Source organism: Oryctolagus cuniculus, chromosome 2, assembly GCF_964237555.1.
Source record: "Oryctolagus cuniculus chromosome 2, mOryCun1.1, whole genome shotgun sequence".
Classification (NCBI taxonomy): Eukaryota; Metazoa; Chordata; class Mammalia; order Lagomorpha; family Leporidae; genus Oryctolagus; species Oryctolagus cuniculus.
Genome location: NC_091433.1, coordinates 42,049,996 through 42,071,821, shown reverse-complemented (window position 1 = coordinate 42,071,821; position 21,826 = coordinate 42,049,996). Strand labels below are relative to the sequence as shown.

The 21,826-nt window shown below is 46.8% G+C and overlaps 1 long non-coding RNA gene across 1 annotated transcript in view; it reads right to left on the bottom strand.

Annotated features, from left to right (window-relative positions):
* The window catches only part of LOC138848444 (uncharacterized), a 31,421-nt gene that overhangs the window by 7,659 nt on the left and 1,936 nt on the right, over positions 1-21,826 (bottom strand). Inside the window, exon 2 of the long non-coding RNA XR_011386231.1 lies at positions 19,197-19,292. This is a non-coding gene — a long non-coding RNA (uncharacterized lncRNA). The remainder of the gene's footprint in view (positions 1-19,196; positions 19,293-21,826) is intronic.

Below are 21,826 nucleotides of genomic sequence, written 5' to 3'. Positions count from 1 at the left end.
TTTTCATGCCTGAAATACTCTCATGGGCTTTTCAGCCAGATCCAAATGCCTTTAGGGCTGATTCTGAGGCCAGAGTGCTGTTTAGGACATCCGCCATTCTATGAGTCTGCTGAGTATCTCGCTTCCCATGTTGGATCACTCTCCCCTTTATTTATTCTATCAGTTAGTATTAGCAGGTACTAGACTTGTTTATGTGCTCCCTTTGACTCTTAGTCCTTTCATTATGATCAATTGTGAACTGAAATTGATCACTTGGAATAGTGAGATGGCATTGGTACATGCCACCTTGATGGGATTGAATTGGAGTCCCCTGGTATGTTTCTAACTCTACCATTTGGGGCAAGTCAGCTTGAGCATGTCCCAAATTGTACATCTCTTCCCTCTCTTATTCCCACTCTTATATTTAACAGGGATCACATTTCAGTTAAATTTCAACACTTAAGAATAACTGTGTATTAATTACAGAAGTAAACCAGTCATATTAAGTAGAACAGACAAAAAAAAAACTACTAAGAGGGATAATGTATTAAGTTGTTCATTAACAGTCAGGGCTATGCTGATCAAGTCACCGTTTCTCATAGTGTCCATTTCACTTCAACAGGTTTCCTTTTTGGTGTTCAGTCAGTTGTCACCGATCAGGGAGAACATATGGTATTTGTCCCTTTGGGACTGGCTTATTTCACTCAGCATGATGTGTTCCAGATTCCTCCATTTTGTTGCAAATGACTGGATTTCGTTGTTTCTAAAGAGTTGTATTCTAAAGAGTACATATCCCATAATTTCTTTATCCAGTCTACCGTTGATGGCCATTTAGGTTGGTTCCAGGTCTTGGCTATTGTGAATTGTGCTGCAATAAACATTAGGGTGCAGACCGCTTTTTTGTTTGCCAATTTAAATTCCTTTGGGTAAATCTTGTCTGAGGTCGTGTCCTCTTACCAGGAGCAGCCCATTCTCGTGGTAAATTCCAAGGAGTGGGATGGCTGGGTCGAACAGTAGGGTTATATTCAGGGCAAACACATTGTGTGTGCATCTTAGGTAAGAGTCTCTGAAACAGGTTCTGAGACGACCTGGGCTGCACAGGCCTGAGAAGGTGACGGGCTGCACCGGCCCTGCAGGTATGCCTCTGCCTGAAGCAAGAAGAGGCAGGTCTCCGCATCCGCTCATGGACAAGTCCACAGGAATGGGCTGCTCCTGGTAAGAGGACACGACCTCAGACAAGGCAGTTCCTTTCCCAGGAGGGCAATTCCTGCAGGGGGACTGAGCTGCAGAGGCTGGGGACGCCAGTGCACAGGCCTCCCTGGGGACATGTGGGCTGCACACCCTACCATGTGGTCAGGAGGCTGTGTTCCAACCCAGGCTGATGAAACACCAATCTCCAATTCTAGCTTCTCAAATTCCAGGGAGGATCACAACCGTCCGCGAAGTTTGTATAAAGTGCAGATTCCCAGGCCCAGTGCTCCCAGAAATTGACTCCAAGGTCTGGGGTGCGACTAAAGAATCCTCACTCTCCGTGAGGTGTCAGCTTGTTCTCACGCAACAGTCTGCAAACACCACTGTGAGAAGAGGCAGACCCCAGCGACCTGCAGAGCTCTAAGGAATCACCAAGACCCCCACCCTTCCCATGCATCGCTCCTGTGATGACAGGATGTCCTACGGCACAGCTGGTCTTAAAGTCGGGAGACCATCCAGATGGGCCCGACCCAGTCACACAGGCTCTTGAAGAGAGGAGAGCTTCCTCTGGCTGACAGCACAAGAGGAAGGGGGCAGTGGACAGAAGCACAGGAAAGGGGACAGCTGCCCATGATGCCTGCATCCCTTATGAGTGCTGGTTCGAGTCCCAGTTACTCCACTTCTGATCCAGCTCCCTGATAATGGCCTGGGAAAGCAGCAGAGGGATGGCCCAAGTGTTTGGGCCCTTCCACCCAGGTGGGAGACCTGAAGAAGCTCCTGGATCCAGGCTCCTGACTTCAGCCTGGCCCGGCCCTGGCTGCTGCGGCCATTTGGGGAGTGAACCAGCAGATGAAAGACCTCTCTCTCTGTCTCTCTCTCTTTCTCTGTAACTCTGCATTTCAAATAAATAAATCTTTAAGGAAAAAAAAAGTGGGGGAGGGAGAAGAAGCAACAGCAGCAGCAGCAGTAGCACAGGAAAGTTTCCATGGATTGAAGATAAAAGGATGACGAAGAACACACAGTCGCCAGCAACTAAGAGTGGCTCCTGGCTGACAGCAATGACACAAGGACTGCAGGCCTGCAACTGCGAGGAACTACATTCTCCAAAGGCACCGTCACTGTCCTCCCAGCTGATACCTTGATTCACCCCTGTGACACCCAGAGTAGACACCCCAGCCATGCCATGCTAGACATCTGACCTACAGAACTGGGAGCTAACAAGCCAGTGTTGTCTGAAGTTACTGAGTGTATGGTATTTGTTACACAGCAATAGAAATTTAAAATAAAAACCACTGCAGTGGCAGGTGTTGGGAACAGTAGTTGAGATTCCACTTGAGATGCCCACATCCCATACCAGGGTGCCTGTTTCAGGTCCCTGCTAATGTACACCCTGGGAAGCAGCAGATGGCAGCTCATATATGTGGGTCCCTGCCACCCACAAGGGAGACCTGATTTGAGTTCCTGGTTCCTGGCTTCATCCTGGTCTGGCCTGATCCTAGATACAGTGGGCAATTGAAGAGTGAACTGGCTGGGTATGGAAGATCTCGTTCTGGGATTCTGCCAGTCAAATAAAATGAAAATAAATAAATAAATAATTTTAAAAATCTTAAATTAAAAAAAAAAAACAGAAAAAGAAAATATTGCATTAAGCATATTCTGGAGGCAGAAGAGAGAAGAAATAAGCAGACTTGGCTGTGCCACAAGTTGGCCCAGGTAAGCGCAGGCAGGACAGGGAGCCTCCCCTCCCAGGGGAAGGGAAGTGATGTGTCCACCCAGGCTCTCACAGGGTTACAGGGGAATTCAAATGAATCATTATTGAAATGAATCCCAAGACTTTTATATAAGATTATTTTTCTCTCTGTTTAGTGTTTTCAAATTTTATCTATGGCTGACACATGTATGGTTATAGATATCTTTCATAAAAGCCTTCATAGGGATTCTTCCAAATAGAAGTTTTCAAATCCCAAACATGTATAGAAAATATTTCTCCTGACCTTGAGACAAATAATGGAACATCAAGATATTCACCAGGACTTGCTTTCTGTGTGAAGAGATATACACCCCTTTCTCTCTGTCTCTCTGTCTATAACTCTACTGTCAAATAAAAAAAAAAGAGAGACATACATCAATAAGAGCTGATAGATGATAGATAGATAGATAGATAGATAGATAAGAGGGGATTATTAGGGTGATTGACTTATGTGATTATGGCAGCAGAGAAGTCCCACAACAGGATGTGTGCAAGCTGGGGACCCTGTGATGCCAGTACTGTGACTTGGACTAAGTTGAAGGTTTCCCAACTGCTGGTCCAAGTCCTGGAGTCCAAAGGCCAGGGAGCCAAGAGTTCTAAAGTCCCAGGGCAGGAGAAGAAAGGTGTCTCAGCTCCAAAAAAGAAAGGGACTTTGCCTTTTCCTCTGCCTATTTGCTCCATCTGAGCCTTCCGTGGATTGAAACAAGAAACATTAAACCTGTAGGTAAATCAAACTTGTCAAGCTCTATTGTCCATTTCATTTCATGTGTGCCAACCAACACTCCAAAGATTTAACTCAGCTGCAATGGGATCTGTGCTTTTTCCTTTAGATAGGCCAAATGCAGGCCAAGACTAGTACACAGTTTAAAATTTCAGGTTGCAAGGACTTCTTCTGCATTGACTCTGAGGTATAAATCTCCACTCTTGCTTGTGCTGGGAGCAATGATTGTGACTAGGCAATGGTCAGTTCTCCAGGTGCTTTCCCCACAGTATTTATTCAAATAGCACTGCTCTGGTGAGGTTCCAGGCTCCTTATCCTCAGCAACTTGGGACAGTGCACTGTCAGGAAGGCCTACAAGTTAGCATTTACAAGCTACCAATAGTGCAGCCACCAAAAAAGGAAATGTTATACCCATTTCAAGACTTCGGTATGAAAAGAGCATTTGACTTCTTGAAGGAGGGGGGCAAAGTCAGTGGAAGTCTATTTAATATATTCAATATTTACTTTTAGTGTCCTTTTAGATCTAAAGTTATTTTGTTGGGCAACATAAAAATTGAATAATGATTAGCTTAGTTTACTAACCAAATTATTATGTGTCATGTCTCATATTTTAAAGTTATATTTTCTTAAATATTTACATCTATATCAGCTGAGTGTTCTTTTCAATGTGCAAAAATGTTCCTACAAGTGGAGTTATATATTGCTGAACTTTAAAGTAATCCAGCATCTTTACATCTCTCTGAAAGGCAGGCAAAAAATCTACAAGGAGGAGAGAGGAAAGAAGGGGAAACATCCACTGTATGCAGACACCATACACAGATTGTCTCATTTAATACTCTGACAAGCCCTGAGGTGGGATTATTGGTCCACTCCACAGATGAGGAAGGTGGGGTTTAGTGGGGTCCAGTGGATCCAAGCCAGGAACGGTAGACTTGGGGCAGAATTCAGTCTATGGGATTCCAGAGGTCATGCTGCTCCTCTCACAGGACTCCAATGACTATGGAAGGCCACCAGCCCAAGGGGGCCTGCAGAGAGAGTACTGTGCACTACCCACATGTATCAGTACTGAGAAGACATTGATCAACCAACATATAGCAGTGACTTCCTACCGGGTGATTCTATTTCCATGATTCTCTGATAGGAAAGGCTCCAGGAGCACAGGATAATTTCCCCACTTGAAAAGGTTTGGATCCTTAGCCAAACAGTCTCCAAGTTGGCCTGCAACACCAGGGATAAAAATTCTCCCAAGTCTAGCTCCTTCCAGCAGTCAAGTGCCAACTGCAACATTCAAGAAATGTCAGTACTAGAGCCCCAGTAATGTGGTCCCAGAAAAAGCATTCTTCCTTCCACATGTACTGTTTGAATGCATTACTTCATTCCTGATGACAAGGGGAGGTCCGGGACACAGGCCTGGCCAGTCGGAGCTCCCTTGTCCCCAGAACCAGTGCATGGTCCAGGAGTAAACAGGGACTTTTCCTGAGTCTGACATATGCATAGTGGAAAAGACAAGTTCTATGTTGGGAGGATGTGACATTTAGGCTGCCACCTGGTATCTTCCCCATGACCATGTAGAGAAAGCTGTTCTGCAAAGTGATGCCAGAAATGAGAAATGGATGGAGAGAGTGAGCGAGTCCAGGAGGCAGCTCTGTTACAGTGCAGCTCCTCCTCTAGGACCATGAGCTACCCCAAGAACAACCCAGTTGTTTTTCTGTCCTCTGGAATTGACAGAGTTTTGATAAATACACTTGGTTGCCTCTGCCAAGAACTGAGAATTCCCTTGGTTTTCATCCATGTCTCTAATAGCTTCTTGGACTGGTTTAGCTTACAGCTTCCCAAAATGAACTCCTTGAACTTGAACCACATTGCCACCCGTATATCCACCTCTTGATTTATGCTGAAATGAATCACACTGAAGGAACAATGGTTTGGCTAAAACATGTAGGAATACTGATTACATGCGCACCATGCTATGGCTTACATGTAGTGCATCCCCCAGAGGCTCATGTTCTGGAAGCTCGGGTGATGATGTGACAGGTGGTGGAATCTTTTTTAAAAGATTTTATATATGTACTTATTTCAAAGGCATAGTGATGTGGAGGGCGAGATTCCATCTGCTGATTTACTCTTTAAATAACTGCAACAACCAGAGCTGGGTCAGGCCAAAGCCAGGAGCCAGGAGTTTTATCCAGGTCTCCAAAGCACCCAGGCCATCATCTGCTGCCTCCTAAGAACATTAGCAGTAATCTGGATTAGAAGTGGAAAATTTGGGTGGCAAGCCAGTATTCTGATATGATGCTGTGATGGCTTAACCTGCTGCATGGTAGGATCTGTAAGAGGTGAGGTGTAGGGATCAGTATTATGGCATAGTGGTTAAGTCACCACCTGCAATGCCAGCATCCCACATGGGCACCATTAGAGTTACAGAGGCTGCTAATCCAGCTCCCTGATGATGTGCCTGGGAAAGCAGTGGAAGATGGTCCAAGTGCTTGGGCCCATGCACCCACATGGGAGACCTGGATGAGGCTCCTGACTCCAGGCTTTAGCCTGGCCTGGCCCCAGCCATTGCAGCCATTTAGGGAGTGAACCAGCAGATGGAAGATCTCTCTATCTTTCCCCCTCTCTCTGTAACTCTGCCTTTAAAATAAATGAAATAAAGGGATTAAGGTAGTTTCTCAATGACCCTGGTTAGCTCTCCTGAAATTTGAATGTTATAAAGCACTTGGCCCCTTGGTTCCCTTTCGATTTCTCCACCGTATTGTGATGCAGCCAAGGGAACACTTCCCAGAGGCCAAACAGATGCAGCTGCCAGATCTTGCACCTCCAGCTTCAAAAACTGTGAGCTAAATAAACCTCTTGTACATATAAACTGTTCAGCCTCAGGTATTCTGTTATAGCAACACCAAATACACTAATACACACAGGGATAGCAACGCCATGCGTACCCCACATAGTGAGGACTGTTATCTGCATAGGTGGCTAAATCCCAGAAAGAGGATGACAAACGTGGGGCCAATTGCTTCCATTTCAGTTTGGAATCTGTCCTCCTGGGATTTCTGCCCTATTATCTGGTTTCACTCCCAGAGGGACACATTCTGCAGAGGCTTTTCAGGACGTGCGCCAACTGCTGGCTTTCCAGATGCATTTACAGCAGGGTTTCTCAACAGTGGCGCTAATGATCTTTTTTTTTTTTTTTTTTTTTTTTTTTTGACAGGCAGAGTGGACAGTGAGAGAGAGAGACAGAGAGAAAGGTCTTCCTTTGCCGTTGGTTCACCCTCCAATGGCCGCCAGTCAGCGCGCTGTGGCCAGCGCACCGCGCTGATCTGAAGGCAGGAGCCAGGTGCTCCTCCTGGTCTCCCATGGAGTGCAGGGCCCAAGCACTTGGGTCATCCTCCACTGCACTCCCTGGCCACAGCAGAGAGCTGGCCTGGAAGAGGGGCAACCGGGACAGAATCCGGTGCCCCTACCGGGACTCGAACCCGGTGTGCCGGCACCGCAAGGCGGAGGATTAGCCTAGTGAGCCGCGGCACCGGCCACTAATGATCTTTTGCGCTAAATAATTCATTATTTTGAGGAATGGTTTGTACCTTGCTGAATGTTCAGCTGGCCTCCACCCAGTTGATGTCAACTGCACCTTCTACCACTCGTGACAGTCAAAAACATCTCTAAGTATTGCCAAATAGACCCTGGGGACACAAGTGCCTCCAGTTGAGAACCACTGATTGAAACAGATCACCAAGTTTGGATATTTGGTCTGTTTTTTTTTTTTTTTTAAAGAGATTTATTTAATTCATTTGAAAGGCAAAATAACACAGAGAGAGAGAGAGAGAGAGAGAGAGAGAGAGAGGGAAAGACACCATCCATTAGTTCACTCCCCAAATGGCAACAACTGTGTGGGTTTGGCCAGGTCAAAGACAGGAGCCTGAAATTTCATGCAGGTCTCCCATGTGAATGGCAGGGTCCCAAGGACTTGAGCCACCATCTGCTGCCTCCTGCATTAGCAGGAAGCTGGATTAGAAGCAGAGCAGCTGGGATTCCAACTGGCACTACATTATGGGATGTCAGCATCCCAGGCAGCTGCACTACAATCCCAGTGCCAGACATTTGATCTTTGGAGGATACTTTTGTCTCCCACTATTGTGCTCAAGAAACAGGTAGCAGTTCACCATTGCTAGGCTCCCAAATAGTTGAGAATACTTCTCTAGCATTTGTCATTATTTCAGGTAATTTCTATAACTCATCTTTTTTTTTTTTTTTTTTTTTTTTGAGAGGCAGAGTTAGACAGTGAGAGAGACAGAGAGAAAGGTCTTCCTTCTGTTGGTTCACCCCCTAAATGGCTGCTATGGCTGGCGCGCTGCACCTATCTGAAGCCAGGAGCCAGGTGCTTCCTCCTGGTCTCCCATGTGGGTGCAGGGCCCAAGCACTTGGGCCATCCTCCACTGCCTTCCCAGGCCACAGCAGAGAGCTGGACTGGAAGAGGAGCAACTGGAACAGAATGTGGTGCCCCAACCAGGACTAGAACCCAGGGTGCCAGTGCTGGAGGCAGAGGATTAGCCAAGTGAGCCATGGCACCAGCCAATAACTCATCTTTATGTGTGTGCATATGCACACACACACATACAAACAAACTCACACACAGGCATTTTTCTTTTTTTTTAAGATTTATTTTATTTATTTGAAAGGCAGAGTTACAGAGAGGGGTAGAGACAGAGAGAGAGGTCTTAGATCCACTGGTTCACTCCCCAGTTGGCCGCCAGAGCTGTGCCAATGCAAAGCCAGGAGCCAGGAGCTTCTTCCAGGTCTCCCATGTGGGTGCAGGGGACCAAGGACTTGGGCCATATTCTACTGCTTTCACAGGCCATAGCAGAGAGCTGGGTCAGAAGTGGAGCAGCCAAGACTTGAACCAGTGCCCATATGGGATGCCAGCGCTTCAGGCCAGGGCTTTAACCTGCTGTGCCACAGTGCTGGCCCCACACAGGCATTTTTCTGAGCCATCACTCCCCTAATTTCTCCGATTGAACTAATACATGCTTCCTAACTGCCTCAGTTAGTTAATAACTGATATGAATCAAGATCTGATTCCAGTGCCTAATTTTTCCCCAAACCATCCCTGCCTACTTGTATATTTATTCCTGCACAGTCCAGCTTGAAACACAGCTTTCAACATGAGCTCATTCTCTAGGAAGGCCGCCAGATTTATTAAACAAAGATGCAGGACACCCAGTTAAACTTGAGTTTCAGATAAACAATGAGTAATTTTTAAATATATTCCAAATATTGCCAAACATCCTACAATGCACAAGACAACTCTGACAACAAAGAATTATTATCCAGTCTATATTATTGTATGAGGCAGCCCTGCACTGCACCTGGCAAACCTGGAACTCTATCCACTCTGCCCTGGTCCTGTTGGTGTGTGCAGCTTTCACAAGTCTTCCCACCTACTGCTTAAAACCACAAGAACATTCCCTTGTCCAGAGCTGGCCCTTGTGAGCCATACTGGTCAGATTCTGGGTTACTCAGCGCTTCAGCAAGAGTCCAGCCAGGAATTCCAACACAGGAAACTGGTTTCACTGATGAGCAACTCACAGATTAGCAAAACTGCAAATTACTCCCACCCCTCACTGGAGAGATGAAGGAAAAGGGGGAGTTCCTGGAGTCAGGGTCACCTGGCAGACAAGAGCAGAGGCAGTCCCTGTCCCTGCCCAAGGAGAAGAGCAGGAGAAATAGCCTGGCTCCTCCTACCACCAATTTCCTATCAAGAGCCAAAGCCAGCCAGAAGCCACCTGACCAGGGAGCCTGGGAACTGCACTGAGTCCCTGGCCCTGCTCCTCAGCCTCCCTTCTCCTCATGTCAGGACTAAACTGTCTCTCCTTACTCCTTGGGGCCCTGGGGAGGTAGAATCTTCCTGTCTTTGGGATTCTGCGCATGAGCCACTGCCACATTCACCAATGTCTTCCCCAAATTCACTCAGGAAATTGTTGAACCGTTCTTTTTTTCAGTCCTGATTGTGTGCCCTCAGTCACCTATTGAGCTTCCATGAGTGAGTCATACCTTTGCTGTCCTAAGTCACATCCTTTAACATTCTGCTCTTGCTATGTTAGTCCCTAGCCACTCACTAAGACCCCACCCCTCAGTTCCCTCCAGGTCAGTGGTCGCCATGCACTCCCCACCTCTTCTGAAGTCAAGGTGACTGTGTGACTCGCTCTAGCCAAAAAATATAAGCAGAGACTGCGTGCGTGATTTCTAGTTGAAGCTTGAAGAACAAATGCATACTTCACCACTTTCCCACTTTCCGCCTTAGCAGTCACAAAAGCATTTGTCAAGATGGGACTCAGGTCTCTGAGTTGCCTATTGGTGCCATAACATGACGACAAACGTTGCGGCTTAAAACAACACACATCTCTCATCTGAAAGTTTTGGACGTCAAAGGCCAAAAGCAGACTCATTAGGCTATAGTCAAGGTGTCAACAGGGCCAGTTCCTTCTGGAGGCTTCAGGGAAGAATCCATTCCCTGCTTAGCTTAGCTCGGGGCCCCTTCCTCACGTCCATCCAACCTCTCGCTTCTGTGGTCACATCTCCTACTACCACTGTCTTTGACTTTCTTGCCTTCCTTTTGTATAGTCTCATGTGACTACATTGGACCTACCAGGATAATCCAAGATAATCTCCCCATTTCAAGATCTCCTACTTAATCACATCAGCAAAGAGCCTGTTACCAGGCAAGGGAGCCTATTCACAGGTTCAAAGGTCCTCACACAGTCCCCGAGAGATCTCAGTGAGCAGAGCTCTACCCGACAAGCCACATTAGACACGCACTGTGGATTTTAAAGAAAGCTTTTGTAGCGTCAACTCGCTGAGATTTAGGGGATTATCTGTACTGTAGCACAGTTTAGTCCACAGTTACACCCTGTTTCCTTTTCTGTTTCCTGTGTGGATTTTTACAAAGTTTTAAAATAACTTAGAGCACTAAATATGACTATTTTCTGAATAAAATACACTTTTAAAATTTTATGCTATGAACCGTCGATCTATGACAGCCCAAGGGATGCTTCTGTTCCTGAACAAAGGAAAACTTTAGCTCTGTGAAGCACGCTCAAAAATACACACTGTACACCTTAAATACTCTAACAAAATTCTCTCTTGATTTCCAAAACATCAACAGGTTAGCAATACTGAGTTGCTATTCAGATGCTGAATCAGGTAAAAGCGAAAGTCTTAGATTTAGTCCTATTTTTCCTAGAAACTGGGTTTGGAGTGAATTTTTCCTAACAGTCGAAATGAAAATACTTACTTGAATTTGTCAAAGGCAATCCTTTCTTTAACTGTGTCCCACGTCATAAAAAGTAGAACCATCGGTGTTTTGTAGTCTCTAACTGCAGAGTCCAAGCTGTGCCACGCACACTCTGCTTCTTCCTAAGCTGGGGAGTATCGGACACGTCAGTCTTAGTCCCCAGCAGTGCTCACCAGTGTTTTAACCACGCCCCTCTATTCAGCAAAAAATGTTCAACCCATGCTTCTGATAGTATACTTACCAATGCACCATGAACAGTATCATACACGCACAAAACAAACTCTAAAGTGATCATAAAAAGATGAGATAAACAACATCTGTAAATGCCTTGCTAATCACAAGGACATCATACCACACCAGTTTCAGGGCAAATACTCCCTAAGGTAAGGTTCCTCCTTATTGATAAAATCTGTTCATTTTTTATGTTTTTTCAGACTTTGTCAGCTCTGACTTAATCCTTATTCTCTTCACCTTTTACTATGGATAGTAAAGTTTGTTCCAGGAGTCTGAGTGTCTGCTCTGGGGGCAGGCATTTGACATAGCAGTTTAAGACGTTGCTTGGGCTACATGCATCTTATATCAGAGTGCCTGGTTTGAGTACTTCCCAAAGCCTGCAATAGTGAGGGCTGGGCCAGGCCAAAGCCAGGAGCCACACTGGGGTCTGGAATCAAAACTATAGAAGGCTGTGTGCTCCTCATGGCTCCACCTCTGTGAGCTCACAGCACAGCATGGTGTGGTGGGCTTGGATCACAGCTGTGAGTACAGACAGCAGTGGAGAGAAGAGCTGGATGTTGAAAAGAATCCAGAAGAAAAAAATGAGAGCAAAGTGGAATCCACTGGCACTGCTAACTGCCTCTGCCATCCATGGCCTTCAAAGTGCCCTGGCTGCTACACCTCTGCCTCTCACATATCACACTGCTTTCTCCAACAGCAACCATAACCATGAGCCCTTCTGGGCACAGTACTCTTGTGTATCTATGAAATGTTCCAATTTAGCTAAGCTGACATTGCACAAAGTCCTTCCAGTTCCTCAGAGACAAATACAAGGTGGCAGAAAGGAAGACTCTGACCAGCTGCATGGAGCACAGTATAAGACCCCCAAGGCTCTAGCTCCTGGTACCAGCGATTGCTATGTTGCCTTCCCCAGTGTTGGGGTTGTCTGCCTGCCAGGCGTCTGCTTTGCTGATGGGACAGGCAAGTTTGGAGCCAGACCTGCATTGCTGGAGACCACAGAGGGGAGTCAGCCAGGTATCCCCAGCCACTCTTCTCCATTGACTTTGCCACCAACAGGACCCTGGAAATAAATCTAGAACCATCTGCAGAACACAAGTCTGGAGAGAAATCTGCAATAGCTGTTAAAAAAATAAATGTACCTCTCTTTTGAGTCAAAAATCTCAGGATTGTGGCCCTACCATTTACCAACTCTGTGAAGCTGTACCCATCTACAAAAATCATATTGTAGGGGCCGGCAGCAGTGGCACACTAGGTTAATCCTCCGCCTGCCGTGCATCCCATATGGGCGCTGGGTTCTAGTCCTGGTTGCTCCTCTTTCAGTCCAGCTCTCTGCTATGGCCTGGGATGGCAGTGGAGGATGGCCCAAGTCCTTGGGCCCCTGCACCTGCATGGAAGACTGAGAAGAGACTCAGCAGAAGGTGGCAGAAGTTCTTGGTCCCCTGCCACCCACATGGAAGACTCAGATGGAGTTCCAGGCTCCTGGCTTTGGATCGGCATAGCTCCGGCCATTGCTACCATTTGGACAGTGAACCAACGGAAGGAAGACCTTTCTCTCTGTCTCTCTCTCACACTGCCTGAAAAACTTTACCTGTCAAATAAATTTTAAAAAATCATATTGTATAAATCTATTTGTTGTGGTATAAGTAGAAAGTGGAGACGATCCTTGTATCCACCTATGGGAGCCTGGTTAAGTACTCTGTGGTAGGTATACAGCATGGAATTCTATGAAGTTACAAAGAAAGAATAAGAAAGTTCTCTATATAATGATACAGCAAGATTCCTGGATTAAAAAGAAAAGAGACTTGGGGGTGGGTGCAGGTGAGAGAACAAAGGAGCACAATGATGTTTACAGTTTGCTAACCTTTATATGAGATAAGGAGGAAAATAATTATGCCTACTTGGATTTGCTCAAATGTCAACATGTGGCTGCTTAGTACAGTAGCTAAGACGCCACCTGGGATGCCCTCATCCATATCAGAGTGCCTGGTTCCAGCTCTCGCTCCATTTCCAATTGCAGCTCCCTGCTAATGCACATCCTGGCAGGAAGCCAGTGAGGGCTCAAGCAGCTGGGTCCCCGCCATCCATGCAGGAGATGTGGAGAGAGTTCCAGGCTCCTGTTTGGGTGAAGAATTAACCACTGATTCTAAGTTTCAATCACGCCTTGAGCACAGCTGTTGATGTGACCTTGGCCAGGGATCTGACTTGTCCATGTTTCAGTGCCCTGCTAGGGAAAGACAGGTACAGGCAGACCCGTGAGTGACTGCGAGAAGAAAAGATGATATCCCACGTAAAACAGTGTAGCACAGTACTTGAAATTTATTGTCAGGTTTTAAAAATCACTTAGGAGGTTGGTGTTGTGGCGTAGCAGGTTAGGCCACCACCTGTCGTGACGGCTTTACATGTGGGCACCAATTCAAGACCCGGCTGCTCCACTTCCAATCCAGCTCTCTGCTATGGCCTGGGAAAGCAGCAGAAGATGGCCCAAGTCCTTGATACCCTGCATACACATGGGAGACTTAAAGGAGGCTCCTGGCTCCTAGCTTTGGATCAGCGTAGCTCTGGCCATTGCAGCTAGTTGGGGAATGAACCAGTGGATGGTGGACCTCTCTCTCTCTCTCTCTCTCTGCCTCTCGTCTCTCGTCTCTCCGTATAACTCTGACTTTCAAATACATAAATAAATCTTAAAAAAATTACTTAGGGGCCAGTGTTGTGACACAACAAGTTATGCTGCCACCTGTGACACTGGCATCCGATATGAGTGACAGTTTGAGCCCTGGCTGCTCCACTTCCCATCCAGCTCCCTGCTAATGTACCTGGGAAGGCAGCAGAAGGTGGCAAAAGTTCTTGGTCCCCTGCCACCCACATGGAAGACTCAGATGGAGTTCCAGGTTCCTGGCCTCGGCCTGGCCCAATCCAGTCTATTGTGGCCACAGGCAGAGTGAATCAGCAGACAGATCTCTCTCTCTCTCTCCCTGCCTCTCTGTCTCTCTGCTTTTCAAATAAACAAATCTTCTTTAAAAATAAAAATAAACATCATTTCTACATATATTTTAAATGTTTTACCTTTATGAATCATGATATGGCAGCATCAAAATAGCATTCTAATATCTAAATCTCTTGGGTACTGTTGGCCTTGCAAGAGGAATGATTTTCAGAATTACTCACAGTGGTACAATTTAACCTAATTTTGTTCTTCTCTGATATACATCCATTTAGTCTTGAAGATTTCTGTTTACCCTAGAATCAATCTGCAATAAAATGGGCTGTTATAATGGGTGAGCAAGTCCTGATAGCTTCCAAACATCCAGTGTTCCCAGTGTTTGAGAGAAGACAGGAACAAAAAAAAATTATTAATTGCTACTAAAGATCCAAAATCAAAAATAATATAGAACAATATAAAATAAAGCCATTTGTAATATTAACTGAAGTAAAATATTTTTCCAACTGAAAATCTGACACAGACTTACAAAATCCTGTTTACTAGAAAGTTTGTTAGTGACAAAGTTAAACAATGGTCCTTAATCATTATGTATCAGACTTGCTTGAAGAGACATGGTTATACAGGCATCTTCTGTTGTGTTTGTTCATTGAAAAACATTTTCTAGCCCAGTATTCCTAATTTAAAAAGTTAAATCTTCCTGCCAGAAGATTCTAGGCTTAGGAGTAGCTTCAATCACCTGTTACTTAACTTCACTTAAAACTTTGGATTTTTAATGGGAGAGGAACCCAAAAGCCCCATTACAAGCAGTAACAGCAAATGTTTCTGGGCCTTAGCCCTCATCATCAGCCCTTAAAATAGGGGCTGGGACAGTTCCCAGTGTAGTGGAAAGAACTAAAAAATGGCTTCCAAGGAACATGCAGCTCTTGTGGCCACTAGCAACACACCAGAAAACCCGAGAAGGGCACGATTCTATCTGTTCATGCCAACCCAACAGCTGTAGGAACACACACTTCAACAACAAGAACAGCTACAGCAACAGCTAACACTGTCTCATTGCTATGTGCCAGGACCTCTTTTCTTTTTTTCTTTTTCTTTTTTCTTTTTTTTTTTTTTTTTTTTGACAGGCAGAGTTAGTGAGAGGGAGAGAGAGAAAGAGACAGAGAGAAAGGTCTTCCTTTTTCCGTTGGTTCACCCACCAAGTGGCCACTATGACCAGCCTCTTTTTACGCTCTTAATGTGTAAGAGCTCATTTGTCCTCACAGCTATCCTGTGTGGTGGATTTACTAATATTCCTCACAGCTGAGGAAGCTGAGGCACAGACAGGCAAAGGACCTGGGCCAAGATCATACAGTTCAGAAACTCTCTTCTCGCTCTCTTGAAATGTATTTATCTGTTTGAAGGGCAGAGTGACAGAGAGAGAGAGAGAGAGAGAGAGAGATCGTCCACAGACTGGTTCACTCCCCAGTTCACTGCAATGGCTGGGCCTGGGCCTGGGCCAGGCTGAAGCCAAGGGCCAGGATCTCCATCCAGGTTTCTGACGTGGGTGGCAGGGGCCCAAGTACTAGAGCTTCCTTCCACTGTTTTCCCAGGCGCATTCAAAGGGAGCTGGATCAGAAGCAAAGAAGCCGGGACTTGAAGTGGTGCTCCCATATGGGACGCCGATGCTGGCCTAAGACCTGTCTCTTTACCCATGGACTACAGTACAGCTACCTTTCGGGTTGGAACAACCAACAAAGATATAATGGGTTGGGCATATGGTGTAACAGTTGAGATGCTACTTGGGAAGCCTACTTCCCATATGGAAGTGCCTGGGTTCAAGTCCTGGCTCTGCTCCAGATTCCAGCTTCCTGCCAATGCACGCCCTGGGAGGCAGCAGGTGATGGCTCAAACACTCAGATCCCTGCCACCCACACAGGACTTCCAAACTGAGTTCCCAACCCTTGGCTTTGGCCTGGCCCACCCTGGCTGTTGCAAGTATTTCAGAAGTGAACCAGCAGATGGAAGATATTCTCTCTCTCTCTCTCAACTTCTCACCCGCTATCATCTCTCTTTCAAATAAATAAATAATTTTGTTCTTCCAGATTTTATTCTCTTGCATTCACTTTATTGTTAAAGTATTTAAATGTAAATTGCATGCATGATGTTCTATCTCTAAATACTTTAGCATGCAACTAAAAAAATAAATCAGGACAGTCTCCATAAGGAAAATTAGTCCAGCCATGCCTAATAAACCATAATAACAGTCTTCATGAGTGTTAATATCACTTATGAGCCAATCCCATAGTCCAATTTCCATAATTCTTCCCCAAATGGTTTTTGCAGCTATCAAAACCCATACCAGGCCAGCGCTGCGGCTCACTAGGTTAATCCTCTGGCTGCGGCGCTGGTAACCTGGGTTTCTAGTCCCGGTCGGAGCGCTGGATTCTGTCCCAGTTGCCCCTCTTCCAGGCCAGCTCTCTGCTATGGCCCAGTAGTACAGTGGAGGATGGCCCAAGTCCTTGGGCCCTGCACCCACATGGGAGACCAGGATAAGCACCTGGCTCCTGCCTTCGGATCAGCGCGGTGTGCCAGCCGCAGCGCGCTGGCCGCGGCGGCCACTGGAGGGTGAACCAACGGCAAAGGAAGACCTTTCTCTCTGTCTCTCTCTCACTGTCCACTCTGCCTGTCCAAAAAAAAAAAAAAAATGCAACCATGTGACATTCTGGAAAAGGCAAAAATGTGGCAACAGTAAAAACAGGAGTAGCAGCCAAGGTTAGGAAAGAGGGAAGGACAAACAGGCGGAACAGAGAGGATTTTAGGGAGGTGAAAACGCTCTGCCTGATGCTATCGTTGCTGGAGATCACAGAACGCACAAGAGCAAAGGTGAACCCCAACGTGAACTACGGACTTGGTGCTAACAGTGCCCCTACACAGGTTCCACCATTGTAGCCCAGGCCAGGTACATGCCCTGATAAGGCAAGAGGCTGCGCAAGGCAGATACATGGGAACTTTGTACCTTCTGATCAGTTTCAGATACTCACACTTCTCTAAAAGATAATTAGAAGCAAAATAAAAAACAAAAGAGCATGGAGAGAAGTCAAGGATGAATTCTTGGGGGTCCTGGGAGGGGAAATAAATAAAATCTATAAGCTAAAAAGAAGCCTTTGAAGTGTGGGGAGGGAAACAGCAGAGACCAACAGCTAAAGGAACATTTCTCGATTATCTCTAGATTTAGTTCACCTGAATAATCCCTGTGTAAATAACCACAAGTAATTGAGACAGGGAAAAAAAATAACAGCCTAAATAACTTTCATTCTGAGCAAGGTCTAAAACTGTAGGCGCAGGGCAGCTTTGTGAAATGGACATCAACAGGCAAAGCAAGACTTTGGGGTTTTGTCTTTAACCTTTATCACACTAGGTGGGGCTTCGTGAGCCAGGTTCAGACTGGACACTCCCATCCAGCCATGGTAGAACAAAGCAAAATGCCTGGTTGCTCCAGCAACCAACAATGTGAGCCTAGTGAGTTATAAATTCAACTTGTTGCCAACCTGCAGTCACGAATCCCTTTTGAGTTTTTGTTCCAAGACAGCTCATTTGAATGTGTTTTAATTGCTCAGGAAACAGCCAGGACAGCCATTACTCAAGGTAGGTAAATCATGCCCGGATAAATGTCAAGGTCCTACCAGCATTTGCCTCCTCACCAAATATTCCATACTTAGCTCTGCCAATTCCATGGGCAGGGCACACAGGGAATTTCACTTCACTAGGGGTTAAGGCCATGCCGTTTTCTGTTTCTGAACTGTTACATTCATTCAGAGCCACTTCCAATCAGGAAATTCAATCCCAACACTGGTCGGAGTGCAGGGGAATGGTAACCTTCTCCCTAGGACCAGAGAGGTGATGTGGCCAGTCTAGAACATTCTAAAAGACCTTTTGATCCCTTCAGGTCACTGTTTAGATGTTCGGTGCCAAAAGCCACACAAGGGGCCATTGCTATGGTGTAGTGGATAAAGCCACTGCCTGCAGTGCCGGTATCCCATATGGGTGCTGGTTAGAGTTCCAGCTGCTCCACTTCTGATCCAGTTCTGTGGTGTGGCCTGGGAAAGCAGTGGAAGTTCTTGGGCCCCTGCACCTACATGGGAAGACCAGAGGAAGCTCTTGGCTCCTGGCTTCGGATTGGCACAGCTCCGGCCATTGTAGCCATCTGGGAAGTGAACCAGTGGATGGAAGACCTCTCTCTCTCTCTCTCTCTTTCTCTCTCTCTCTCTCTCTCTCATCTTTGTGTGTGTGTGTGTGTGTGTGTGTAACTCTGAAGTAAAATAAATAGTTCTTAAAAAAAAAAAAAAAAAGCCACACAAGTCCCTTGAAAGCAGTGGCTCAGCCCCATTCCCAGATCTTTCCAAGGCTAGCAGCAGGACCAGTGCTTAATGAACACCCTTCCTTAGGTACCACTTCTGCCATGAGGTCCATGCAGTGGGAAGGACTGGGGTCCTGGTCTCCACTATTGCAGGACCTGCACACCTGTGCCCTCTTCCCAGGCACTCAAACAGCTTTCAAAACCTTCCCTTCAGGGCTGGCGTTGCACAGTGAGGAAAATCACCACCTGCAACCCCTGCCATGCCATATGGGCACTGGTTCACGTCCCAGCTGCTCCAATTCCAATCCTGCTTCCTGCTAATGAGCCTGACAAGGCAGCGGAAGATGACCCAGGTACTTGAGTCCCTGCACCCATGTATAAAACCATGATTGAGTTCCTGGCTCCTGACTTCAGCCTGGCCCAGTCCTGGCCATTGCAGTCATCTGGGGGAGTGAACCAGCAGATGGAAGATCTCTCTGTCTCTGTCTCTCCCTCTCTCTCAGTAACTCTGACTTTCAAATAAATAAATAATTAATTAAAACAACAACAACAAAACCTCCTTCCCTTCATGGTCAGCCCAGTTCTCCCCCTCTCAGTTGGGACTTTTTGTCTGCGACATGATTCTGCATGGGGGAGATATTCCAAATGCCTGTGGGTGCCTTAGTTCTGGCCTCTCTGTTTACCCCCACAGTGCCAAAGTCGCCAAGGACACCCTTGGCAGCATTCTTGGAATGGGGAGGGGAGAATACCTACCATTCGTTCAGGCTGCTGAAAAGCCACAACACCGAAATGATTATCTCCAGCCACAGGCATGAAGGTGAGAAGCCTGGCCTTGGGATGGCCCAGATCCTAGAACACAGACAAACGATGTGGTCATTAAGACTGAGCAGAGAGGAGGGACCCTGTTAGGGAGGCCCTGGAGGGTGAACACTTCAACAGCACTGCCTACCTATGTGCCAGGCGCTCTCCCAAGCGATCATCTGGACAGAGAGGAAGAATGAGGCTAGAACAGGAGCCCAAGCAGTCTGGCTCCAGGGCACATGCCCCAAACTCCTAGACTCTAAGGATCTCTTCCGCCAGGGCTGCAGACTAAGTGTGAGTCCATCACGGCAGAATGTAGGCTAGGGACTAGGACAGGAAGATGACAGGGCACCCTGGGATGAGATGGGCCACAGCCTCTGCTTAGCCACATAGTCTGATATACCAGAGGCATTCTGACTTTTCTATTGCATTCAAAGGCTTTGTGCGTCATAGCTGTAGAAGGTAGTTCTGGGATATGAAAACAGTAAATTTACTTTCAGGACATCTATTAGCACTTGTGAGTGAAATAAAGGACAGGCCTGTCTCAGAGGTTGAAGACACAAGCTAATCAGTACACACTCATCTTCATATTTTAAACTTTCCCCCTCTGAGCCAAAACTATGATCTCTCGGGCCCACCATGCCTCTGGCTGAGTCTGCAGTCTGAACATCAAATCCAGATGAAAGTCAAGGAGCCAGAACTCTGGGTTGATGGCCCAAAAGCTCAAGCTGAGAGCTGGCAGCAAGCCTGGCCCGACAGCAGTGCCAGTTCAGCAGGGAACGCAGAGCCAGAGCTCAATCTTTGTGACTCCTCATTCAAACCTGATTGCCTGCTTCTGTGAAGCTTGGCATTATTGATTCCTCGGAGAGGAAATGAGTGACTCAGGCGATCCTGTGATTCACAGCGCCTGTCACAGAGCTACGCAGATGGCAAGTGGACAGCTGGGACAAGAAAAAGGACGGCAGGAGGGTGCTGGCTGCTCTGCTGTTGCCTCTCGGTGAGCAACCAAAATGCATCCCCCCATGCCCCAAACACGTATCCCATGCAACCTTCCCTGACCACAAAATCAGCGAAGGCCCCTTTTACAGAGCAGGGAAGAGCTGCTTGCGAATGAGCTCCAAGCTCGAATGGTGCTATCCAGACCCCCATCTGCTTTTCAGTTTTCACCCCTCCCCATCCCTCCACTACTAGGACAGGCATCCATCCAGCCTTGCTGAGTAGCGCTGACTCCCACCTCTCCCAAGCTGCTGACTGGTTCCCCGTCCTCGCTAGCTGCTCAGGTGTTTGTACCTGCCTCTTGTTCTGTGTCTGCTCTGTCCAGTGAGGATGCTAAAGGGGAATCCATTGTAGAAATTAAGAGTATAGGCTTTGGAGCCAGGCCACTGGGGTCTGAACTCCTGCAAGTGCTTCCCAGCTGTGAACCTTGGCACATTACTTTTCTGCACCCCATTTTTCTTACCCATAAAGTTGGAATAATATAAGTATTTCTAGGGTTGTTTAGAAGCCCTAAATCCATTTTGTTAAGAAAGGGAAGACTGTGAGCCTCTTGAAAGAAAAGCCGTGAATGGGGGCCGGCACTGTGGTGCAGCGGGTTAAAGTGCCACCTGCAGTGCTGGCATCCCATATGGGTGCCAGTTCAAGTCCTGGCTGCTCCTCTTCTGATCTAGCTCTCTGCTATGGCCTAGGAAAGCAGTAGAAGATGGTCCAACTCCTTGGGCACCTGCACCCGTGTAGGAGACCCAGAAGTGGCTCCTAGCTCCTGGCTTCAAATCAGCTCAGCTCTAGCCACTGCGGTCATTTGGGGAGTGAATCAGCAGAATGGAAGACCTCTCTCTCTCTCTCTCTCTCTCTCTCTCTCTCTGGCTATACCTGTCTCTCTAACTCTTTCAAATAAATAAAAATAATTCTTAAAAAAGAAAAAAGAAAAGCAATGAATTTTGTGTCTCACTGAATTTATCATCATCTTTGTCATTCATAGATTCACACAATGTGCCCCTGCACTCAAGGGGCCAAGAATCAAGAGAGGGTGACCAGGAATGACATCAGTGGTTGTAACACAGTGTGATGACAGCCAAGGGCCAGCAGGGTGGCATTGCTCTGGCACATGGCTCTGGGGCTTGAGCTCAAATTCTAGTTCTTGCCAGTTCCTGATGCTGTGACCAAGTTATTAGCATCACTCATGGACCAGCAGTGGAGATGGAATTCAAAGGTGACAAGAGAGCAGAAGAGTACCAGGCACATAGTATTTTAGGCATGCTCACTGTGAATATTACATATCTATACATACATGCATAGCAGACATGTACACAGGCACTTATATAAAGTGGTGGAAAATAAAATTTAAAATTAAGTTTCAGGGGCCAGTGCTGCAGCTCACTTGGATAATCCTCCGCCTGCGGCACTGGCACTCTGGGTTCTAGTCCTGGTTGGGGCACCGCATTCTGTTCCAGTTGCTCCTCTTCCAGTCCAGCTCTCTGCTGTGGCCCAGGAAGGCAGTGGAGGATGGCCTAAGTGCTTGGGCCCTGCACCTGCATGGGAGACCAGGAGGAAGCACCTGGCTCCTGGCTTCAGATAGGTGCAGC